General features: G+C 39.5%; 1 pseudogene; it reads right to left on the bottom strand.

The window, feature by feature from the left end:
• Positions 1 to 21,227: 21,227 nt before the first annotated feature.
• Positions 21,228 to 21,910, bottom strand: LOC143560786 (uncharacterized; annotated as a pseudogene).
• Positions 21,911 to 23,187: the final 1,277 nt, after the last annotated feature.

Genomic DNA, 23,187 nt, shown 5'->3' with positions numbered 1-23,187 from the left:
GGGGCTAAGCGGTCAGAGTTTTTACAACCGTTTATTTTAAGTGGTCGGTTTTTCTGCTACCGTTAGCTAGCGGTCGGAGTTTTAGCAACGGCTAAGCGATCGGAGCTTTTGCAACCGTTTATTTTAAGTGGTCGGAATTTTGTGACCGTTTATTTTAAGCGGTCGGAGTTTTTCCTAAAAACATTATACGCTTCGCTCACGCTTCGCTGGCACGTGACTTGAAACGTTTTAGGTTTTTTAATTTCTTATAACCATAAAATTCAAAGTTATGATTCAAAACCCTAATTTTATGAGATCTGTTCAACAAACACCCTGCCAAACCCCCGTTTTCCCCCCTCCGACGATCAGCCCGTAAAATCCTAATTCAAAACCCTAATTTATGATATAAGTTACTGAGTTTTTGCTATCGGCCACCTACATCATCCGTGGAGCATTTAGTTTCTCAGTCATTAACACATACATGTTAATTGCCACTCGTAACTATTCGATTTCACAATTTGTTGCCACGGATTTTGAACGATTGTTCGTATTAATGATTAGATTATGAATATGGATCTGCTTAATTTGCACAATAATCATTCGCTAGGTTAGATGGATGTGTTTCGCTCATATGTGATGTTCAGATCAGTCAAAGCTCAAGTCTCTGGTTTCTTTTGTTGGATTATGCCTTCTACTTCATTGTTGAATCAAAATTTGTGTATAATTGCTTTGTGTATTGATATTTGACCTAATTTTACTTGATTGTTATGTAATTGAATTGTTTAAGCTAATTGTGAACCAAGATTAAGAATTCTTTAGGTATTAGGCCAATCGATATAGGGAAATAGTGTTACAGAATGCAGGCATTAGGTGCAGCCTGTTACGATTTGTTTGTGACTGATAGAAAACTGATGTGATATAACTTTGGTGCAATTTTTACATAGTACAACTTATTAAGCAAAGTGTTCACCGTAAAGCATATGTTCATTATAATGTGTTTTTGTCAGGCCTATAGTTTCTAAGACCTCTACTTCTATAGCATCTCAGATTGACTTTGTGACTAAAGGAAGCTGGTCACATCTATTACATGTAAAGTGAGTGTGATCAAAAGGAGTAATAATTAATTAGTTAAGCAGATAATCATCTAATCAGTTAGTAAAGCTATATATTATTTCTTGTGGCTGACCTTGTGTGGTTTTCAAGCTCAGCTCGTTTATTATTTCTTAACTATTGTATATACGTTTATTATTATTATTTTATTTATATAGATATGTTTTAGTTACAATTTTTATGTAGAATACAATATTGATGTTTTGCTAATTAACTGTCCGTTGCTGTTGATTCAGTTAGTTTTTAATAAATTTGATCTCAACATAATTGGTCTCTAGGTTTACTTAAATTTGATCAGTGCGTTTTATTATTTTATCTCTCAAGACTGATTAGGTTTCAATATTAGGTCAATTCGTTCCACAAGTTGATCTCATTGATATGTTTCTCACTAGATTTAGGTTTGAATACTTTATATGTTTTGTGTATGGAACTTCTTTGATGCATGATTTAATTGGTTATCTATGGATTTAGCGCATGATAATAGATGGTTAGTTAGTGGAGTTATAGTTATGATGTAACTGATTTGATTTTTTTATCTTATATGTTGCGTGTTTGATGTTGATTTAGCCTCTTGTATTAGGATTATAAACTCAGTAAACCTGAGAGTATTCTTTTTATGCAAAAGGTGAGCTATTTTTTGTTCTCTTGTTACATGTTATATGCAGAGTCTATACGTAAATGTTATAATAGGAAACTTAAGTTTATAATTGATTCTGAGTCGGCTGCTATGCATATCATTAACTCTCAACTGCGTGAATTTGTTAACTCTGAGTTTGTGTACACGAGGATTTTTTCAAAAATCATGCAAAGGTAAATGAGTATGGGGAGTAATGCTTGCTTATAACTTCATATGCTTTTAATTGAATATATTTTATAATCCTTTTTCTATATTCTCACTATCATCTTCAAATTGCATATTGTGGATCGGGTTGTTGATTGTGTTCATATTGAAACTGCAAAATTGTTTTTGAGCTGGAATGATGATGTTAACTTAAAGGTATCTTAATGTCAATCATTTACTAATTGGCGTTAATAGTTAGAAATTAGAACTCGATCAACTAATTTGTTTTATCATCTAACGGGTCAAAAGGTTTAAAGCATAAGTTAAAAAAGGATATTGACATGTAAATAGTGTTGAAAATTATTCAAGATGCATATCTATTGCATGAAACCTCCTAAATAGTTTAAGTTATATTTTTATAAAAAGTTAATATTATTGAGTATTAAGGAGAATCCCTATGGTTGTATTATGTGTTGATTTTGACTTAATTTTGATTCGCTAGCATATGTAGAAGCACTATGTAATTGTATTAAGATTCTTGATCTTCTAATTCTTCAAAATCCAAGTTATTATATCACAGTTAAATGTTGTTTTCCAGTATTAATACTCACAATGTACTTATATTTTATTGCATAAATTGCTGAACATTTGGATTAATACTCAAGATTGATTCTTGTTTGTAGAAGTAGATGCAGACTCCATCATTGTTTGATCAGCTCTCTGAGCTCCAAGTTAAGGAAAGAAATAACTAATCCATATACAATTGGGTGACTAATTAAATTACTAGTGATGATAAATCAAATAACAAAAAAGGATGTGAAATTGTGGACTGAAGCTAATAAAGATATGCATGGCAAGGTGATAAGTGATAACATCCTTACCATACATTTAATGAGAACTAAATTGCAACAAAAGCTTTTATTTTTATTCAAAACAATCATAAGTATAATTACCTTGTTTTAGCAGCTGGAATAGTTTTATGTAGAAAATCAAGCTGGACCATCATGGGCAGGAGATGAAAATGGTTTACAAAATCAACATCCTCAATCTCAAAAATTTTTCTAGCTATTGGATGGCCACCCCAATTTAGAGATCAGGTAAACTTGTTGATAATATATTTTGGGTGCTTAATTTGTTCCTTTCACCGGTCTATTATTTATTTCTTAATGCATCCTATTTTCATATGATTAAGAACTAAATTGATTTTGATTGACTAAATTTACAGTATACACACTTGGTTCTGGCCAATTAACATCTACAACAAATATAATGCACAATTTGATTGGATTAGTCTCTGGATGAATGCTTTGACTTTGACATGGTTGGAAGGTAAGTTTGTTCATCCTTTCTCTTTATATCGTGTACTTAAAGGTTCTAATTATATATTTTTGGCTTAAAATTTGTTACTCATATAACTAGGAATAAACTGATATATTTGTACTTATTGAAATTTTCAAGTAGATATGAACATCTCTCACTTGACACATGTTAGTGAAATGAAGACAAGGATAGAAACTTTAGCAAGGATCAGCACCGTATTAAAAGTTGTCACCAAGAATAAGGTAACTTTAACCAAGAAATTGATCATACACTAACAATTAAACGAACGAGGTTTTCTTGTTCGTTCTTTTATTAAGAAAGTGAGTGTCTTATGATTTGTTTATGTTCATTTGTTTAAAATATAAAGAACGGTTCACATGGACATACCGCATAAATATTTTGTCTTATTTTTTTTAAACTGAACTGTAATGGGCCTAAAACTTTAATTGAATATGTAAACAAAATAACTTAAACAAATGTAAACTGACAAACATAAATGAACATAAACAAAAGAAGAAAATGGATATTTACGAACAAAAATGAACGTACGAGACATGTGTTCATGTTTGTTCAATTTCTTTATTATTTTGTACAATTCTTTTTGTATAATATGCTCAAATTTATAAGCATATTCTTGGTTTTAGTTAACTTCCAAAAATACCCTTGGTCACCGATATTAATCTAAAACTCAGTTTTCATCACAAAACATGTTGGACCTGTTCTAATGTATCGTGCTGACTTATTTAGAGTATCATATTGATATTAGGGTGCTCGGAACCTAAATAGTAGCTTCGGTTCGTTTTGGGCCCGTTAGCACCTTTTGTTCGGTTTTAAAACTGGCATATAAAACTCTTAAAACAGCTTTTGAACAGATTGTTTGTCTACACTAACCCCATCATAAATATAATTCCTGGACATAAAAAGATGTCATACATGGGGTGGCTGTGTTTTAGGGTCGTTTCTTTGGGTTTTACAGGTTTTAAAAGTGGAATTTTTGAGCAGTTGCAACCGAAAAGGACAAAAAGATAAGGCAGAAAAAGATGCTATGCACAATATGATGACAAAGATTGAAGTTATGTTAGTAACTATGGCTAAAAGATAGAATATAAACACTTAAATTTGATTGTTTGGATGTTTGGATGTATGATATATTATTTGACATTTTAATTTGTTATTTTAAGGTGCATGTTTTTATATAATTTTGAAACTTGAATAAATGCTTAATTATAAAAATATGAACATTATTAGCAGCTGAAACGGAAAAAAAATATACATTAAAAAAACATTTTGGCCACAAATTTGCGACAGCTTTTACGGTAGCAAGAGTTGCGACTGCTTTTAAGGTAGCAATTTTTGCGACCTCTTTTGTGGTAGCAATTTTTGCAACAGTTTGTACGGTGGCTATTTTTGCGACCGCTCTCATGGTAGCAAATCTGTTTGATTTGCGACTGTTTATAAGGTAGCAAAATCTGGTCGCAAACGTGTAGAATTGGTCGCAAGTTGGTCGCAATAGGCTATTTGCGACGTGTGTTTTTCCGACTACAATTTTGGTCGCAAAATGGTCGCAACAGGGCAACTGCTACCGCTTTGCGACCGAAAATGCCGTCGCAGAAGCTCATTTTTCTAGTAGTGTATAAAAACTTTCATAAAACATTACATAACTTGTCTCAAAACATCCTTTGTCTTTCAACATTAAAGCATTAAAATTAAAACATCTTAAGTCTTTAGATTCCAGACTCTTATTCTTCTGCCATGTGTCCCCGCTCAAGCCAGCTGTATCATCCTACTCACTTGCGTGCATACTAAAAGTCAGCTACGTTGAGTGATTTCTAGTTAATCACATAACATATAGTACGTTCATAACTACATACTTTCATACTTACGTACTTTCATTCTTCTTTCATATTTACATACATACTTTCATTCATACAAATACATATTAAAGAGCCTTCCGCCCTATAACCTTCGCCGATATTATTAGGGTCGGTTCCCTATATTCGCCGACATTATTAGGGTTGGTTCCCTTGTTCTATCTATACCTTTCGTACCTTTCTATACTGTCACACCCGGCCCTGAGCGGCGGAAACAGCCGGGCACGCGCGAGTGGGGATTGATAATTAAGCACGGACCATTGCAAACATTCAAAGTAAGATTTTCATTGCGCATGAAAAGTTTAATACAAATACATTACATTGTTTAAAAATTACATAAAAACATCCAAGTATAAAAACTGTTGAAGATTTCCACGCCATATCCCCTTGCGCGGCGGGAACAACCACGCGCATCGAAGGGATAGAACTAAAATCTTCCAAAAAGCTAGTTTTAGATGTTCAGCGTGAGGTGCTCTAAGTGTGACTCCATGCGCTACCTAGTTATCTCCTGAAAGACACGTAAAAACATTTGGATCAGTATAAACTGAGTGAGTTCACAAGTTTTAGTAACTTGATAAATCGTATTGCATCATAATCTTGATAAAAATCATTCTGAAACATAATTCTGATAGCATCATTAAAACACATGCTTGGTAAAACATATTTCTATCAACATATTCTGATAAAATCGTTCCGCGGGTTACGCGCGAACATTTCTGGGAACTGTGCTCGTCTGTGTAAGTGGCGCTGCCACCACGAGCGAAACAAGTAATACCGTCCCGCGGGTTACGCGCGGACACATCTGAAAAACCGTGCTCGTCTGTGTAAGTGGCGCTGCCACTACGAGCGAATAATACCGTCCCGCGGGTTACGCGCAGACGTTGTGCCGGAAAACAAGGCGCTCGTCTGCGTAAGAGGAGCGACCTCTACGAGCGGGCTCACCCATAGTACTGCCCCATGACCATACTAGGCACTCGTCTGTGTAAGAGGTGCGACCCCTACGAGTGGGCGGATCAAACCAGCAGTCCCTACCCTTAGAGTTCCAATGGTAAAGTGATCACTTACTCGAATCTGGTGCACTAACATCGAAAAACCATAGATAACCGTTCGCATTGCTCATCATGAAACATAACTTAAACACATAATCGTTTGCATAGCTTGTAAGTATACCATGATAAAACATTATTTAAGTACGTGTCCCTCGCCCCGAAAACAGTTTAAAAATAGTGAAAACAGTGAAAATAGGGGCTGTGAGACTCACCTGTGGTTCTTGTTAAGGGATTTAATCGAGATTCGGGTTTTCTTGGTGTTGGCCTTTGAATTTGAAGGTCTAGAATACGATTAAATATATATATTAAGATCAAGAAATAGGAGAATATAAGGGTTGTAAAGTAGATCTCAGGGTTATAATCTCGGCTTACCTAGTAACAGGATCGGAAATGAAAACAACGGATGCTTTGGGAGATGATTAGTGCAAGTTTGCAGTTCTTAAGAGAGAAGTTTGAAGTGTGTTTGGGTGATAATTTGGGTTTCATATTTATAGGCAAACTCAAGGGAACACAATCCCTTGCTTTAGGGGATTGTAATCTTTTCATATCTAGGTGTAATGATGATAAAGTATGGAAATTATTATTATTTATTTAAAGGTGGAGGAGTGGATAAAAGATCTTGATTTGATTTGGACAGGACATGCAGGTCTGGGGTTGGTGAGAATAGGGTGGCTGACAGTTGACTTTTCATGTTACAGTGTGCTTTTTCAGGTACTTTTGTCAGTGTACAGTAAAGAGTGGAAAATCTCTGAAACACGCTACTGTTTCCTTTTGGGCGGGAGTAATCTCCTTACATCTGGAGAATAGACTAAGTGTTCTGTGCGTATCACTTTGTGCGCATAGCTTTCTGCGTGAAGGACATTTCTTTGCTGCGGGTAGGTGCGTAACCTTCTCGCAGTTAGGGACATTGAGTTTCATTTGTAGATTCTCCAGGTGGTCTTGGTAATTCAACATAGTGATCAGTTATGTTGAAGTCAATTCCATCTTGGAGCTTCAGACAAACTAGCTCTCAATGTTCCCGCCATGCGGGGAGGTTAGTTCCCTTCCGCACGCGCATAAACGATTTAGGATGCACCCGCCTTAGCATCATGCGGGATGGTCAACCCATTAGACAACATAACGTTAAGGTACATGAAAACATAAAGCCAAAACATTCGCGCATGGCGCATATAACATATGCCCACGCTGGTTCTTAACATGGCGCGCTCGCGCAGGGCGCACATAATATGCCCGCGCTGACTAACATGGCGCACTCGCGCAGGGCGCACATAACAAATGCACGCGCTGACTAACATGGCGCGCTCGCGCAGGGCGCACATAACAAATGCACGCGCTGATTAACATGGCGCGCTCGCGCAGGGCGCACATAACAAATGCACACGCTGATTCTAATATGGCGCGCTCGCGCAGGGCGCATATAACATAATTACCTAATATTTAGGTTGATTACTTGGTTTAAGGGATTGGGAATTTACCGGGTGTCACATTCTCTCCCTGTTAAGCGAATTTCGTCCCGAAATTTAGGAGACGTTGCTGGCAGAAGCCATGCTCTGAAAGAGGTGTGGGTATTTCATGCGCATCTGGTCTTCTCTTTCCCAGGTGAATTCAGGCCCACGCCTCGAGTTCCATTGAACCTTTACTAACTTGATTCTGCTTCTGCGTAACTTTTGTTCTTTCCAATTGGTTACTGCTATAGGTTCTTCTACGAAGTGCAGCTGTTTGTCGATGTGAATCTCTTCCAACGGCAAAATCAACGTTTCGTCAGATAATCACTTTTTGAGGTTGGACACATGAAACGTATCATGAACTCCACTGAGTTCGGCGGGTAAACGGAGTTTATAAGCAACCGGACCGATCCTTTCCAGGATCTCAAATGGTCCAATGTAGCGCGGATTCAACTTTCCTCGCTTGCCGAAACGGGGGACTCCTTTCCATGGAGAGACTTTCAAAAGTACTCTATCCCCTACTTGAAACTCCAACGGTTTCCTTCGCACATCTGCGTAGCTCTTCTGTCTGTCGCGCGCTGTCTTAAGGCGATCCCGTATCTGAAAAATCTTGTCTGTTGTTTCTTGGATCAATTCTGGACCAGTCATTTGCTTGTCACCCACTTCAGCCCAGCACAGTGGGGATCTACACTTGCGCCCATACAAAGCTTCAAACGGCGCAGCCTTGAGGCTTGTGTGATAACTGTTGTTGTAAGAAAATTCAACCAATGGGAGATGAGTATCCCAGCTACCTCCAAAATCGATTGCGCACAGCGCGCAGCATATCTTCCAATGTCTGGATTGTTCGCTCGCTTTGTCCATCTGTTTGGGGATGATATGCCGTACTCATGTCAAGACGAGTACCTAAAGCCCCTTGTAACGATCTCCAAAATCTTGAGGTGAACCGACTATCTCTATCAGAAATGATGGACACCGGAACTCCATGTTTTGAAACTACTTCTCGAATATACAATCGGGCTAACTTTTCCATCTTATCGGTTTCCTTGATCGGCAGGAAGTGCGCTGACTTAGTTAGCCGATCTACAATAACCCAGATCGTGTCGTAACCCCCAGGTGTCCTTGGCAGTTTGGTGATGAAGTCCATAGAGATTTGTTCCCACTTCCACATGGGAATTTCTGGCTGTTGAAGCAACCCTGATGGTTTCTGGTACTCAGCCTTTACCTTCGAACACGTCAGGCACTTACTGACATATGTCGCGGTGGCGCCTTTAAGATTGGGCCACCAATACAGCGTTTTAACATCTTGGTACATCTTGTCTGCGCCAGGATGTACGGAATACCGCGTCTTGTGAGCTTCGTTTAATACTTGCTCGCGCAATCCTCCCTTGAGAAGGACCCATATGCGGTTAGCAAAATATCGAGTGTCGTTCTCTTTGAGCTCCAAATCCTTAATCATACCCCCAAGGGATTCGTTTTTAACAAACTCTGGTTTCAAGGCTTCTTGCTGAGCGTCTCGGATGCGGGTAGAGAGATCTGCGTGAATGGTCAACCTTAGAGCCTTGACTCGCAGCGTTTTTATTCGCTCCTTCCTACTTAGCGCGTCTGCTACCACATTCGCCTTTCCAGGGTGGTACTTAATTTCACAATCATAATCATTCAACAACTCCACCCATCTTCGTTGCCTCATGTTTAAATCCTTTTGATCAAATATATGTTGAAGGCTCTTGTGATCCGTAAAGATTATACACTTTGTACCATAGAGGTAATGGCGCCAAATCTTTAGCGCGAAGACAACCGCTCCAAGTTCCAGATCATGCGTTGTGTAGTTCTTTTCGTTGGTCTTGAGTTGGCGCGAGGCATACGCTATGACTTTGTCTCGCTGCATAAGGACACATCCGAGTCCCTGATGTGAAGCGTCGCAGTAAACGACGATGTCATCCGTCCCCTCGGGCAGAGACAGAATTGGCGCACTACATAACTTCTGTTTTAACATCTGAAATGCTGTTTCCTGATTTTCGCCCCAAACAAACTTCTTGTCTTTCTGAGTTAGCGCGGTCAGTGGTAGAGCTATCTTGGAGAAGTTCTCAATGAAGCGTCGATAGTAGCCAGCTAGTCCTAGGAATTGCCTCACCTCAGTTGGGGTTTTTGGCGCTTCCCAGTTTTCGATGGCCTTGACTTTGGAAGGATCAACGTGTATTCCTTTCTCGTTTACAACGTGACCGAGAAAGTGAACTTCTCTAAGCCAAAACTCGCACTTGGAAAACTTCGCATACAACTTTTCTTTCCTCAACAATCCCAAAATCAATCTCAGGTGTTGCTCATGCTCGGCCTTGGTCCGAGAGTAAATCAGAATATCATCTATAAACACAATCACAAACTTGTCCAAGTATGGTTTGCACACGCGGTTCATCAGATCCATGAACACAGCCGGCGCATTAGTTAGCCCGAAAGGCATCACTAAGAACTCATAATGGTCGTATCTAGTTCGGAAGGCTGTTTTCGGCACATCTTCCTCATGGACCCTAAGTTGGTGGTATCCTGACCGTAGATCTATCTTCGAATAATAACTGGATCCTTGCAACTGGTCAAATAAGTCGTCAATCCTCGGTAAGGGGTACCGATTCTTGACTGTCAGCTTGTTCAGCTCCCTATAGTCAATACACATCCGGAAGGAACCATCCTTCTTCTTAACAAACAGTACTGGAGCTCCCCAAGGTGAAAAGCTTGGGCGTATGAAACCCTTATCCAATAGTTCCTGTAACTGATTGGATAGCTCTTGCATCTCAGATGGAGCTAATCGATAAGGCGCTCGAGCTACTGGCGCAGCTCCTGGGACTAAATCAATACGAAATTCGACTTGTCGCGGCGGCAGTAATCCGGGCAAATCTTCAGGAAAAACTTCTGGAAATTCGCGCACTACTGGTAAGTCTTCAATTCTTCGCTCATCTCCTTTCTTCTCTACTACATGCGCCAGGAAGGCGTAGCACCCTTTCCTTAGGCACTTGCGCGCCTTTAGGCACGAAATCAGTTTTGTCGCAACTCCCCTTCTTTCCCCTTGAATTACCAAGGTTTCTTCGTTCAACAGTGGGATCCAAACCTGCTTCTCATGGCAAATAACTTCCGCGCGGTTCTCGACTAACCAATCCATACCTACCACAATGTCAAAACTTCCCAAGTCTATTGGCAACAAGTTAATATTGAACCCGTGACCTCCCATGACTATAACACATTGTTCAGTTCTTTCGTTCGCGCATAACTGCCTACCATTGGCTAGTTCTATAGTATAAGGCGTATCTAGCCTACTGGTTGCTAAGCCTAGGGAGTTTTTAAACTCAGCGGATATAAAACTTAGGTCAGCGCCAGTATCAAATAAGACAGATGCAAAATGTCCGTTAAGCAAAAACGTACCGGTTACCACATTCGGCTCTTCTTTAGCTTCACCCGCGCCGATCACAAAAGCTCTCCCGCGAGCTTGGTTTCCCCTTTGCGGGAAATCCCGACTGAAATGCCCTGGCTTTCCGCATGCGTAGCAGTTGTCACTGGCTCCAGCTTCTTTAGCACGGCAATTCACCGTCTTGTGCCCTGGCCTGTTACATTTGGCGCACGAGACGCTCGCGCATTCACCCTCGTGGTGAAACTTGCATTTGTTGCACCATGGGTAAGGCCCACTGTATCCTTTCCTTGATGGCTCTGCGGCTTAGATCGCGTAAACCTTTGCGCTTTCCTGCTTCTTGAACGGTGGCTGCTTGGAGTCGGACCCTCGGTGGTGAGAGTTCCATTTCCTCTTGGAGTCAGAGGTTCGCTGCTCGCTTCCGCGCGTAGTCAACATACCCGCACGGACCGTATCCCTTGTAAGGGTGATGGCCCGCGCTACCGCCTCATCAAAGGTTGGAGGCGCTGCGGCGTTGAGCGGAACCCTAACAACAGGAGGTAACCCAAAAATATACCTCTCGATCTTCTTTTCCTCCGTGTTTGCCATGTCTGGCACCAACTGGCAAAGCTCGTTGAACCGGTTGTTGTAGGCGTCGATATCCGTTCCTACCATGGTGTGGTTCCAGAATTCCTGCTGCAGACTCTGGATTTCTGCGCGAGAGCAGAACTTTCTCATCATCATTTCCTTCAGTTCCTCCCAGGTCTTGTGAAGAGCAACTTCTCGCCCCAAAGTCTTCACTTGAAGCTTCCACCAAGACGAAGCTGCTTCTTGGAACATGCATGTCGCGTAAAGGACCTTCTGGTTCTCACTACATCTGCTAATGGAGAGAGCTGTCTCCATCTTGTCAATCCAGTTGTAGAGCCCAATGGCCCCTTCGGTACCCTTGAATGGCCAAGGCCTACAGGCCATAAATGTCTTATAGGAGCATCCTTTGTCCAAGGCTCCTGATTCGGGTTCTGGGGTCTCGTTCTGACGACCCTGACTTGATTCGGCCTTGCTGGCCTCATGTGTCGCGATCGCCTGCGCGATTATTTCCGCGAGTTCCTCGGGTGTCATGGTAATTCCCTTGGCTCTAGTTGGAGGCATTCTCGCTTTAAAAGAGTGAAAATATATTAAACTTAGCGCATGTACTCTGAGCACATAATGTTCTTTATCTTTATTCACTAGACACTGTGTGACCCGTGTTCCTAAGTGTGTGTATAGTTTCTTTTGAAAATATTTTCTTTGAAAAATATTTCATGCGATTCCCCAACGGTTATAGTCTAGGTTAAAACTTCTTTTCCTAGTTCGCTATAACCTGTGCTCTGATACCAATCTGTCACACCCGGCCCTGAGCGGCGGAAACAGCCGGGCGCGCGCGAGTGGGGATTGATAATTAAGCACGGGCCATTGCAAACATTCAAAGTAAGATTTTCATTGCGCATGAAAAGTTTAATACAAATACATTACATTGTTTAAAAATTACATAAAAACATCCAAGTATAAAAACTGTTGAAGATTTCCACGCCATATCCCCTTGCGCGGCGGGAACAACCACGCGCATCGAAGGGATAGAACTAAAATCTTCCAAAAAGCTAGTTTTAGATGTTCAGCGTGAGGTGCTCTAAGTGTGACTCCATGCGCTACCTAGTTATCTCCTGAAAGACACGTAAAAACATTTGGATCAGTATAAACTGAGTGAGTTCACAAGTTTTAGTAACTTGATAAATCGTATTGCATCATAATCTTGATAAAAATCATTCTGAAACATAATTCTGATAGCATCATTAAAACACATGCTTGGTAAAACATATTTCTATCAACATATTCTGATAAAATCGTTCCGCGGGTTACGCGCGAACATTTCTGGGAACTGTGCTCGTCTGTGTAAGTGGCGCTGCCACCACGAGCGAAACAAGTAATACCGTCCCGCGGGTTACGCGCGGACACATCTGAAAAACCGTGCTCGTCTGTGTAAGTGGCGCTGCCACTACGAGCGAATAATACCGTCCCGCGGGTTACGCGCAGACGTTGTGCCGGAAAACAAGGCGCTCGTCTGCGTAAGAGGAGCGACCTCTACGAGCGGGCTCACCCATAGTACTGCCCCATGACCATACTAGGCACTCGTCTGTGTAAGAGGTGCGACCCCTACGAGTGGGCGGATCAAACCAGCAGTCCCTACCCTTAGAGTTCCAATGGTAAAGTGATCACTTACTCGAATCTGGTGCACTAACATCGAAAAACCATAGATAACCGTTCGCATTGCTCATCATGAAACATAACTTAAACACATAATCGTTTGCATAGCTTGTAAGTATACCATGATAAAACATTATTTAAGTACGTGTCCCTCGCCCCGAAAACAGTTTAAAAATAGTGAAAACAGTGAAAATAGGGGCTGTGAGACTCACCTGTGGTTCTTGTTAAGGGATTTAATCGAGATTCGGGTTTTCTTGGTGTTGGCCTTTGAATTTGAAGGTCTAGAATACGATTAAATATATATATTAAGATCAAGAAATAGGAGAATATAAGGGTTGGAAAGTAGATCTCAGGGTTATAATCTCGGCTTACCTAGTAACAGGATCGGAAATGAAAACAACGGATGCTTTGGGAGATGATTAGTGCAAGTTTGCAGTTCTTAAGAGAGAAGTTTGAAGTGTGTTTGGGTGATAATTTGGGTTTCATATTTATAGGCAAACTCAAGGGAACACAATCCCTTGCTTTAGGGGATTGTAATCTTTTCATATCTAGGTGTAATGATGATAAAGTATGGAAATTATTATTATTTATTTAAAGGTGGAGGAGTGGATAAAAGATCTTGATTTGATTTGGACAGGACATGCAGGTCTGGGGTTGGTGAGAATAGGGTGGCTGACAGTTGACTTTTCATGTTACAGTGTGCTTTTTCAGGTACTTTTGTCAGTGTACAGTAAAGAGTGGAAAATCTCTGAAACACGCTACTGTTTCCTTTTGGGCGGGAGTAATCTCCTTACATCTGGAGAATAGACTAAGTGTTCTGTGCGTATCACTTTGTGCGCATAGCTTTCTGCGTGAAGGACATTTCTTTGCTGCGGGTAGGTGCGTAACCTTCTCGCAGTTAGGGACATTGAGTTTCATTTGTAGATTCTCCAGGTGGTCTTGGTAATTCAACATAGTGATCAGTTATGTTGAAGTCAATTCCATCTTGGAGCTTCAGACAAACTAGCTCTCAATGTTCCCGCCATGCGGGGAGGTTAGTTCCCTTCCGCACGCGCATAAACGATTTAGGATGCACCCGCCTTAGCATCATGCGGGATGGTCAACCCATTAGACAACATAACGTTAAGGTACATGAAAACATAAAGCCAAAACATTCGCGCATGGCGCATATAACATATGCCCACGCTGGTTCTTAACATGGCGCGCTCGCGCAGGGCGCACATAATATGCCCGCGCTGACTAACATGGCGCACTCGCGCAGGGCGCACATAACAAATGCACGCGCTGACTAACATGGCGCGCTCGCGCAGGGCGCACATAACAAATGCACGCGCTGATTAACATGGCGCGCTCGCGCAGGGCGCACATAACAAATGCACGCGCTGATTCTAATATGGCGCGCTCGCGCAGGGCGCATATAACATAATTACCTAATATTTAGGTTGATTACTTGGTTTAAGGGATTGGGAATTTACCGGGTGTCACATATACATTCATAATTATAACTTTCATACGCCCATACATCATCTATACATCATATATATGTCAATCATATCTTTATACTATCCCTTGACGGCACATGCAATATCCGAAGATCGTTCATGCATCGTCAAGCATTCATTCATACATAAATCATATAAGGCATACACTTACCGCTTAAGGTAAGTGTATTAACTAATCACATCGAGTATGCACACAGCCCTGAAAACATAACAAGGAAGTGAGGCTAGAAACTCACCTGAAGTCGGTTACGTTCACCGTTAATAGTAATCTTTTTCTTGAGCTGTGCACGGCTAACTGTATAATATATACATGTATCAATTAACTATTGCTACTCATATCGTATTTCTATCTTTATATAACCCATAATGAGCGGGGGTCCGGGGGCAGCGCCCCTGGAAACAGGGTTCTAGGGGCGGCAGCCCCTAGCAGGGTCCAAGGGGCAGAGCCCCTGGATGGGGTCGAGCAGCCAGGTCAGCTTGAAAAAATTTTATTTCCATTAACTGTTTTAACATATTTTCCATTAACATTTTTTAGTTATTTTCTAAGTTGGGCTTATTTGTTAAGCCTAAGATAATGGGCTTAGCATCCTGTGGACTTAGTTAAATCTGGCCCATCTGTCCATTAGGTAACTGGGTCTAACTGGCCAGGCCCAAAGTCCACCTCAAGCCGCTAACTGGCCGAGAACTCCAGGACAAAGAACTCAGCCGAGAACTCATGACCGAGAACACTTGGGACCGAGATCGTTGACCGAAATCATCAACTTTGACCGAGAACATCTTTTGGCCGAAAACTCGTTTTGGCCGAAAACCCATCTTAACCGAAAACCCTAGGCTTGACCAAAAACTCTCAGGTCAGATGTTTCAGCTCATTCTTCTATCTTATCATTTCTATCCTTAGCTCAGTTAACCATTTTTATGGTTTATGCCATGAACTTAACCACTTTTCTCCACCAATTTAACCGTTATACACCCCTTATCACCATGGCTTCAAGATCTAACCCGTTTTAGGTATAAAGTTTGGACCTTTATAAGTGTAAAACGTTCTAAGCTAGACCTAGGATTTCCTTTATGAACCGTATCTAGTCATGAGTATATTACGTCCATTTTTAATCATCAAGTTGGTAACTTTATGTTTTATCTAGATCCGATCTAGTCTAGGTTCAAGTTTCATGGCTACCCGTTCATAAAAACGCAAGCTTTAAGGTCAAGAACATACCTTTATGATGTTTCTAGGATTTGACTAGCTTGATTCTTGGCCTTGGCCTTGTTTTCTAGTTGTAAGGTCGAAGATCCGATGTTGCTATGGTCGGTCTAAGGGGGTTGGACGGCGGCCGGCGGCTAAGGAGGTGTTCTTTGACTTAAGTGTGTGTTTTAAAGTGTAAAATGGATAAGATGGATGGAAATGGAAAGATTTAGGGTTTAAGGGGGGGATATTTATACTCCCTTAAGCCCATGGACCTAAGGCTCATCTTTCCATTTTAGTCCATGATTAATTCCATTTACTTAGCCTACTTAGCTTTCCCTTTTTGCCATTTACTATTTACTTATTAACTCAAGTAACTTTTCCGTTATAAAAATAATATGTAAAATATTATTATCATTCGAAATTTTGGGACATTACATACGTGAATGATGACACCGGCACTGCCCCACCCCACACCCCACCCACCCAAGATACATATACTTATATACTGTGATTTCTAGATTATTAATAAGGGATGCACGCAGCACGGCCTCTTAAAATCCTCAATTTAAAAGAAAAAGAAAAGGTGTAGATAGATGATGACGTGGAGGAGAAAATGTGCAGATAGATTCTTGTGAAACAATCTCTAAGAGCAACCCTAACAACAAACTTTCACAAACCGCCATATCAGCTCCACATCAGATTTCAAACTTTTCATAAAAATCCTCAATTTACGTACTCTACAACAACAAACCTCTAAAAACCGCCACATCATCACATACCTCTATAATTAACTTATATTTAATTAAATTACTTTTTATATATTAATACTTTTTTTGTAATAATCTGTTATTTCCAATACTGAAAATTAATAAATTTTCATAAGTGAAACTAACCCTTCTGCCTTGGTTTTATGAAACGGTGGTGTTGGTTTCCATAAACAATTTATTCATATTTACATTCCAATCATATTTTTTGAATCTGTTTGAAGACTTTGGTGTTTTGATTCGTTGCGAGGATATCAAGTGAGTGTTTTAACTTTTTTCTTCATATTGATACAAATTTGATTTTGGGTTAAAACACAGATCTTGCTGAATCGATTATTAGGGCTTCGATATCAAAGGGATAAAATTTGGGGTAACGAAGATGGTATTTCAATTTCACGTTGGATGAATTTGGATGGAATGAAGATGACTATGGCCCACCTCCAAGTCCGCTGCAGATTTGCAGTGACGAACCTGCAACAATCTTCAGCGGTGGAGTCTGAATCCCTCCTCGTCCGATGTAGATGCACTAAGAATGAGAGAAACTATTTTTGTGGCATACAAAAACACACTTCTCAATTGATGATGGTTTCACACTTTCACCACTGTCAGTTCTAAGTTATGTGTGTTTAGAAATGAGATTATGTTAATGTTTATAGGTTGTCATTGAAACTAGTTTTAAAAAAAGGATGTCTAATTTAATTTAATTACATGTTTCACCGATTCAAAGTTAATGATCGCCTTGTATAAATGTTTTACTAGTCCAAGGTACTGATCTCCTTCCACATCTCACTAATCCCTAGAGGCAGTGATCAACTCATTCACAAATCACCAAACACCAATGATGGACCTCTTCCTAATCATTAAACAATGCTAGTGCTATCTCAGAATAACACAAGAATGAATAAGATGATTAAGTGGAAGCGCAACTGTCACAACCCTCGACCCCTATAACTTGAGAGGAAAGCCGTGAACATTGATTTGTGGTATCGGTGTTTATTAAATTATTTTGCAGCGGAATATTTCATTAGAACCGTAGTTAGGAAAAATGATCAGAGTTATAAAAACACCATGATTGTTATTATAATAAACAGGGAATGTAATCCATTTTGTTACAAACATAATTTTTATAGGGATAAACCCTAATTTACAAAAACATGTTTCTTTATTCTGGTGACAAGCCACTTATTTAAGCTGGAAGCCCGTAGGCATCATTCCTTTGTCTCTAACAAGTCACCTGAAACATGTTTATTATATTTGATTAGCAAGAAATACTAGTGAGTACATTAATTTGTAAATGACACCTTTTACAGTTACAACATTAAGATATTTTTACATCTGTCTGCTTACAAATTACCGAAAGGTACTTGTCACTCAACCGTATCTATGACTGTGGTCATATTACTTATTGGCTAACACTTGTCCAATAAGTTACGTGTAATAGCCCAGTAGGCAAGCTTTGTATACAAAACCCCACAATACTAGTAGTAACCATCACGTAAGTCTACAGAGACTTAATCACTGTAATGTATTTGAAATACTTTAAAAATATATTTGAAAACATATAGACCATCTGTAATTAGTTTTATAGGTTTTGAAATTATCATGACAGTGTCGGAAAAACAGTTGTCTCACGCAAATGTGAGTGGTACAAAAACTCGAATGTCTCACCTTGCTAGTATACAATTAAAGAACCCCTCTTGGTATTAAGCACATAGGATAAACACAATGTAGTATAACTAGATTAGTATAAAACCAATAATCATAACAATAATCACGATATTAGAAGCTTTACGCAATGGCACAGTGTCTTACCTTAATAGGCAGAGCTTTTAGATTCGTGTATATAAGTTTCTTTCGATCGGATAGGATATCGCTACGACACTCGGGTATTATACTATCCTTTTAATATATATATGTAAAGAAATTCAGAAAGAAAGAAAGAGTTTTGGACGAAGAGGAATGTCTCATGTTCAACCTATTTATAGCTGATTCTGGAGCCCGTCGCGATACGCGATGAACATAAACAAAAGTCATCGCGTATCGCAAAGAATCTATAGCCTCGCCGAGTCAGCCCTAGGCATGCTACGTGGCACGCCACGTGTCTCGTCTGCGTAACCTCCACGTCGCGATACGCGATGTGTTACCTTAATAGGTCATCGCGTATTGCTACGCCGCAATATTTCTGGATAATCTTTACGCGTCATTGCGATACGCGATGAGACTAATCTTCACTGGTCACGTATCGCGATGGGAAGATTATTAAAAATCTTAATTTTCCACAAATATACTAAGGCGGCCCTCGGCGATGCGCCATCAAAGGCCCACATTGCGCCCATCGCAATTCGTCAGTGCCCGTGCGCGTTCGGGTGCTTCGCATCCTCCGCTAGGACCACTGGGTGTGACTTGTCTAATAAGAACATTAGCATATGAGTTTTCTTTCTTATAAAGAACTCACTAGTTTTATAATCTAGCGATGTATGACAAAAACTTACACTCCTATTTATACCATGGTTGAAGCCTTTCATTTTCTTTCCTCCACCAACGTGGAATGAAATTTTCTTCTTTTATTTCATTTACTTTTCCTTTAATTTATTTTGTGACTTGTTATAGCAACTCTTCTTTTTTCTGGTGAACTTATTTTATGTCTCTCCTTTTCAAATTGATATTAAATACGAAGGAATTTGGAGAGATTTATCTTATATACAAATGTTTAGTCTATCCTATGTGGAAGGGGGCAACGTTGCCCCGCCACAATGCCACGCTTGTGTAACGTCATTGCCAGGTAGAAAACGGGGTTTCGAAGCTCTTCTTCATAACGCATCACTGTGGTTTGTCACCCCTTTGTTGCCCTATTATTGAATATGTGTGTGTGTGTGAGAGAGAGATGCAGCCCCACCACTCCCCCTTTGCCAACCATAGACGCCAAGTCCACATCATTTTGGTTATTGTATTTATGAAGGTTTGTCTAGTATTGCTCGCTTTTGGAAGCCCGTTTTCAAAGTCTAGGACTTCTTTCTAAGGTTTCAAGATGCCCATTTGATCCTAGTTATTTGCAAGATATTTTAATTACTTTTAAGATGGTAACTTTTTTGTATGTTGATAAATAGATTGCATTTTCCTTTTTTTGGCGGGCTTTCATCTCTTTATGAAAAATTTAAATTTATATGTTCCAATTTCATACTATAAGAGAAATATTTGCTTGTCTTTATTTTGAAATTCAAATCTAAGCTTTTATCAATAAACATTTGTAAAATTCTTAGGGCTCATTACAAATTTAGTTTACAGGTAAAAAAATATCTTATGACTACGAAGACCTCCCGTAACTTTAAATAAACATTTTTGTTATCCACAACGGTCCACTAAAGTATTTAAAAAGCCCAGATCCTCGTAATTAAATGGACCATAAGTTACACCTCGGATTTTTTAGATTTTTTTCAAATCCATGTTTATTCACAAGGACAAATTTATGCATTTGGGTACTGGTTGAATGTGAGATCAATAAGAGAACGAAATAGGTAAGACTTGGTTGAACTCTCATCACTCGAAGATCCAGCAAAGTGCCGCAGGAGCGTTGACTAAGAACCTTAAAGACGACACAGTTGGTACAAATTTAAGGATGACACTTTTACTCGTTGATCTTGCACTAAAATGACCAACGGCCAGTCGACCAACATGCATCAAGTACATAATTCCAGTAAGTTCGATAATGTACACAGCAAAGACACCATGGTAAGCTTCATATCAGAGCTGACAAGATGCCGGGTTAGACAGGGCGAGTAACGGTTTGACAGAGTCACTTGTCATATTGGTCACAAACAGGCCAATCCAGGCTTGGTTGACCCGTATACTTTTGTCAATTTTATAGGTAGTTGATGTGTTGGTTATGAACTAAACAATATTATTACAATGATAACCTATATACTTGAACATATATATTTTGGAGGTTGTATGAATCAGAAATAGATATGGCAGACTTTCAAACTGTGTTACCAGTTCAATCCATTTTGATCTGTCCCATTAAAAGAAAATAATTTTACCAACAGAACTCAAACCCGTTCAAAGGAAAATAAGTTGATATCGCCCCCCTCCACTTGCTACGATATTCGCTTACTGCTAGCATAGTCTGATACGAACCTGTCCTTTTAGTTGAGGCTAATTTGTAGGAAGTAGAATAGTGGGTCAGTTATTTTAGTAACTATAGAAAATAAGTATTAATAGTTTCACTTTTCCTTGTAATGAATGTCAATGTTATTATTATAAAATTAGGGTTTCTTAACCTTGTATTTGAAGAATTGCCATCTCGAATTGGCTAATCGGAGATCAAGCCTATCTCGAATTTGGCTAGTTATTTTAGTTTTAGTAATTTAGATTTTCGGTTTCTATCATAGTCTTGCGTACGAAAAAACATTTTACAAAAGCACACGAAAGACATTCAAGGAGCAGTTCAAAACGCACGTGCAGACAAGATCAAAAGTAGATTGGTATGGCCCGATTCAACTGAAAGTCAAATTATGATGTTTGACATTTGAAACAGTAGCTTATGGTTCATTTATATGTTAAAACAACAATACTCTACTTTGTCCATTCTGTACAACTTGAGACCAATATCATATCAACCCAAATCACTTCAAAACAATAATTATAAATCTTGCTTCGGCTTGCTGCTCAGCTCCGAGTAACTCCCACCCATAAGCTCCAAAATCTCCTCCCACAAACCCTCGTTTTGGGCCCCACCAAACACCAAATTTGAACTACATGCTGCCACGTGCCATAACCCAGCTTCAATCTCTTCTTTAAGCTGATCAAGCTACCACCCGGCATACCCGACAAAAAACCTAAAATCCTGTGGTTTCAAAACCCCTGTTTTCAGTAAACCTGAAGCTTCATCTAACCCGTTTCGCGACCCAAAACATAAACTGGGAACAACTTCAAAATCAACAACATGGTTGTTTTTGCTGTTGGTTTTTAACAAGAATATGCTCGCCTCGAGGGGTCCTCCAAAGTGCAACGAGCACTCGGAAAACGTGGTCGCTAAATGGAGGTTAACAGGTTTCATGTGTTTGTTCCTTTTGTGAAGTGGTCGGTTTATTATTACTCCAAACGGGCCTTCTTGCGGGTGTCGGGTACCCGAGCCCAATAAGATGACTACTGATCTTTCAAAGGTTTGAACCCCGTCAAGCTTTTCCGTTGCAACGAGGATACAGCCTGTTTCGGGGGCAGTAAGTGGTGGGCCCATTTTGACCCGAGACGTTTTGACTCTGTGTTGACCGCTTCGTCTTGTTTGTTAAGCATTGACTGCATAGTTGACCCGAGAAGTTAGTTGTATTCCTATTGGTAAGAAGTAAGTAGCGATTTTGGCCCGTTTACTTGTGGACGGGTTGATTTTGGTTGTGTTTCTGTTTCGTATAATCCAAATCCAAACAAAAGGGTTGACTTTAACCGAATAATAATCGTACACATCTACACAAGTAAATGAGCGAAGTTTTCTTCTTCATGCTCATTCGTTAAGACTTAAGAATATGAACATAGACAGATTTACATGAACATACGTTCATTAACATATATGAACGAGCTTGTCATGCGTTCATGTCCGTTCATTTATTAAATAAATTAAGTTAAACAAACTTCCAGCTCACGAGCGTCGGATTCATTTACATGCATACTTTTTTTAAATCATATACTTAGTTTCGGGTCAACCCCGTTGACCCCTTTTTGACCCATAACCCAAGCCAGCAAGAAAACACCGTTCATATTGGTGTTTTAAGACAACCCTGCCCAACCCCTTTTGACCCGTGACGCTTTCATATCTTACATAGAGAAAACATAAGGCAATTAAGAAATATTACCTGTTGATTAAGATACAACATTGCCCTAAATTCTCTCCAATCAGTGGCTTTATGTTGAGACTTTCGGGAACCCGTATCACTAGAATTGTTTCCTTTGAGGCCCTCTCCTTCTTGATCACCGTTTCCTATAAGGGTAAATTGGTCATTTCCTATTCACGCGCCATGAATCCTTCTATTTATGAAGATGGTAATATAAGAAGTACAAGCTTTGAGAAATTGAGATACATGAAGATTAACAAGATCGCGATATATACATCGATAAAGGCTTTTTATTCATTTATGCTGTCACAAATCATACAAAAACAAAACTTGAAAGGATAATAATGGAAATAAGTAAAATTATCCTTTTTCTGTCCCAAAATAAAATAAAAACCTATTTGGTAAATTTCCAAGATAACAACACTTCTTAAGTCGATTATTAGCTACTACAAAACTATTGATAACACTTCATATTGATCCATGGAGTCTTGCGTGCCATCAATTATTATTTGACTAACCATTACAAACTTCCTTTTTAAATGTGCCTAGTCAAACTGTGTATACATATCTATGTGTATCAGTGTATGAATATATGACTATACGTATGTGTAAAATGTTGTATATGTGGACGCATGTACACATGTAGGCAGACGCATGTACGTATACAGATTTATAACCAGAAGTGAAACCCGAAGAAAGTACAATAAAGATTTATAAGGAAGAGTCGATAATAGACACAAAAAA

This window comes from Bidens hawaiensis, unplaced genomic scaffold (genome assembly GCF_021521415.1).
Source record: "Bidens hawaiensis isolate Kalapana, Puna unplaced genomic scaffold, B.hawaiensis_p1.1 tig00020445_1, whole genome shotgun sequence".
In the NCBI taxonomy this organism is placed as follows: Eukaryota; Viridiplantae; Streptophyta; class Magnoliopsida; order Asterales; family Asteraceae; genus Bidens; species Bidens hawaiensis.
This window is presented reverse-complemented; position numbering and strand designations above follow the sequence as displayed.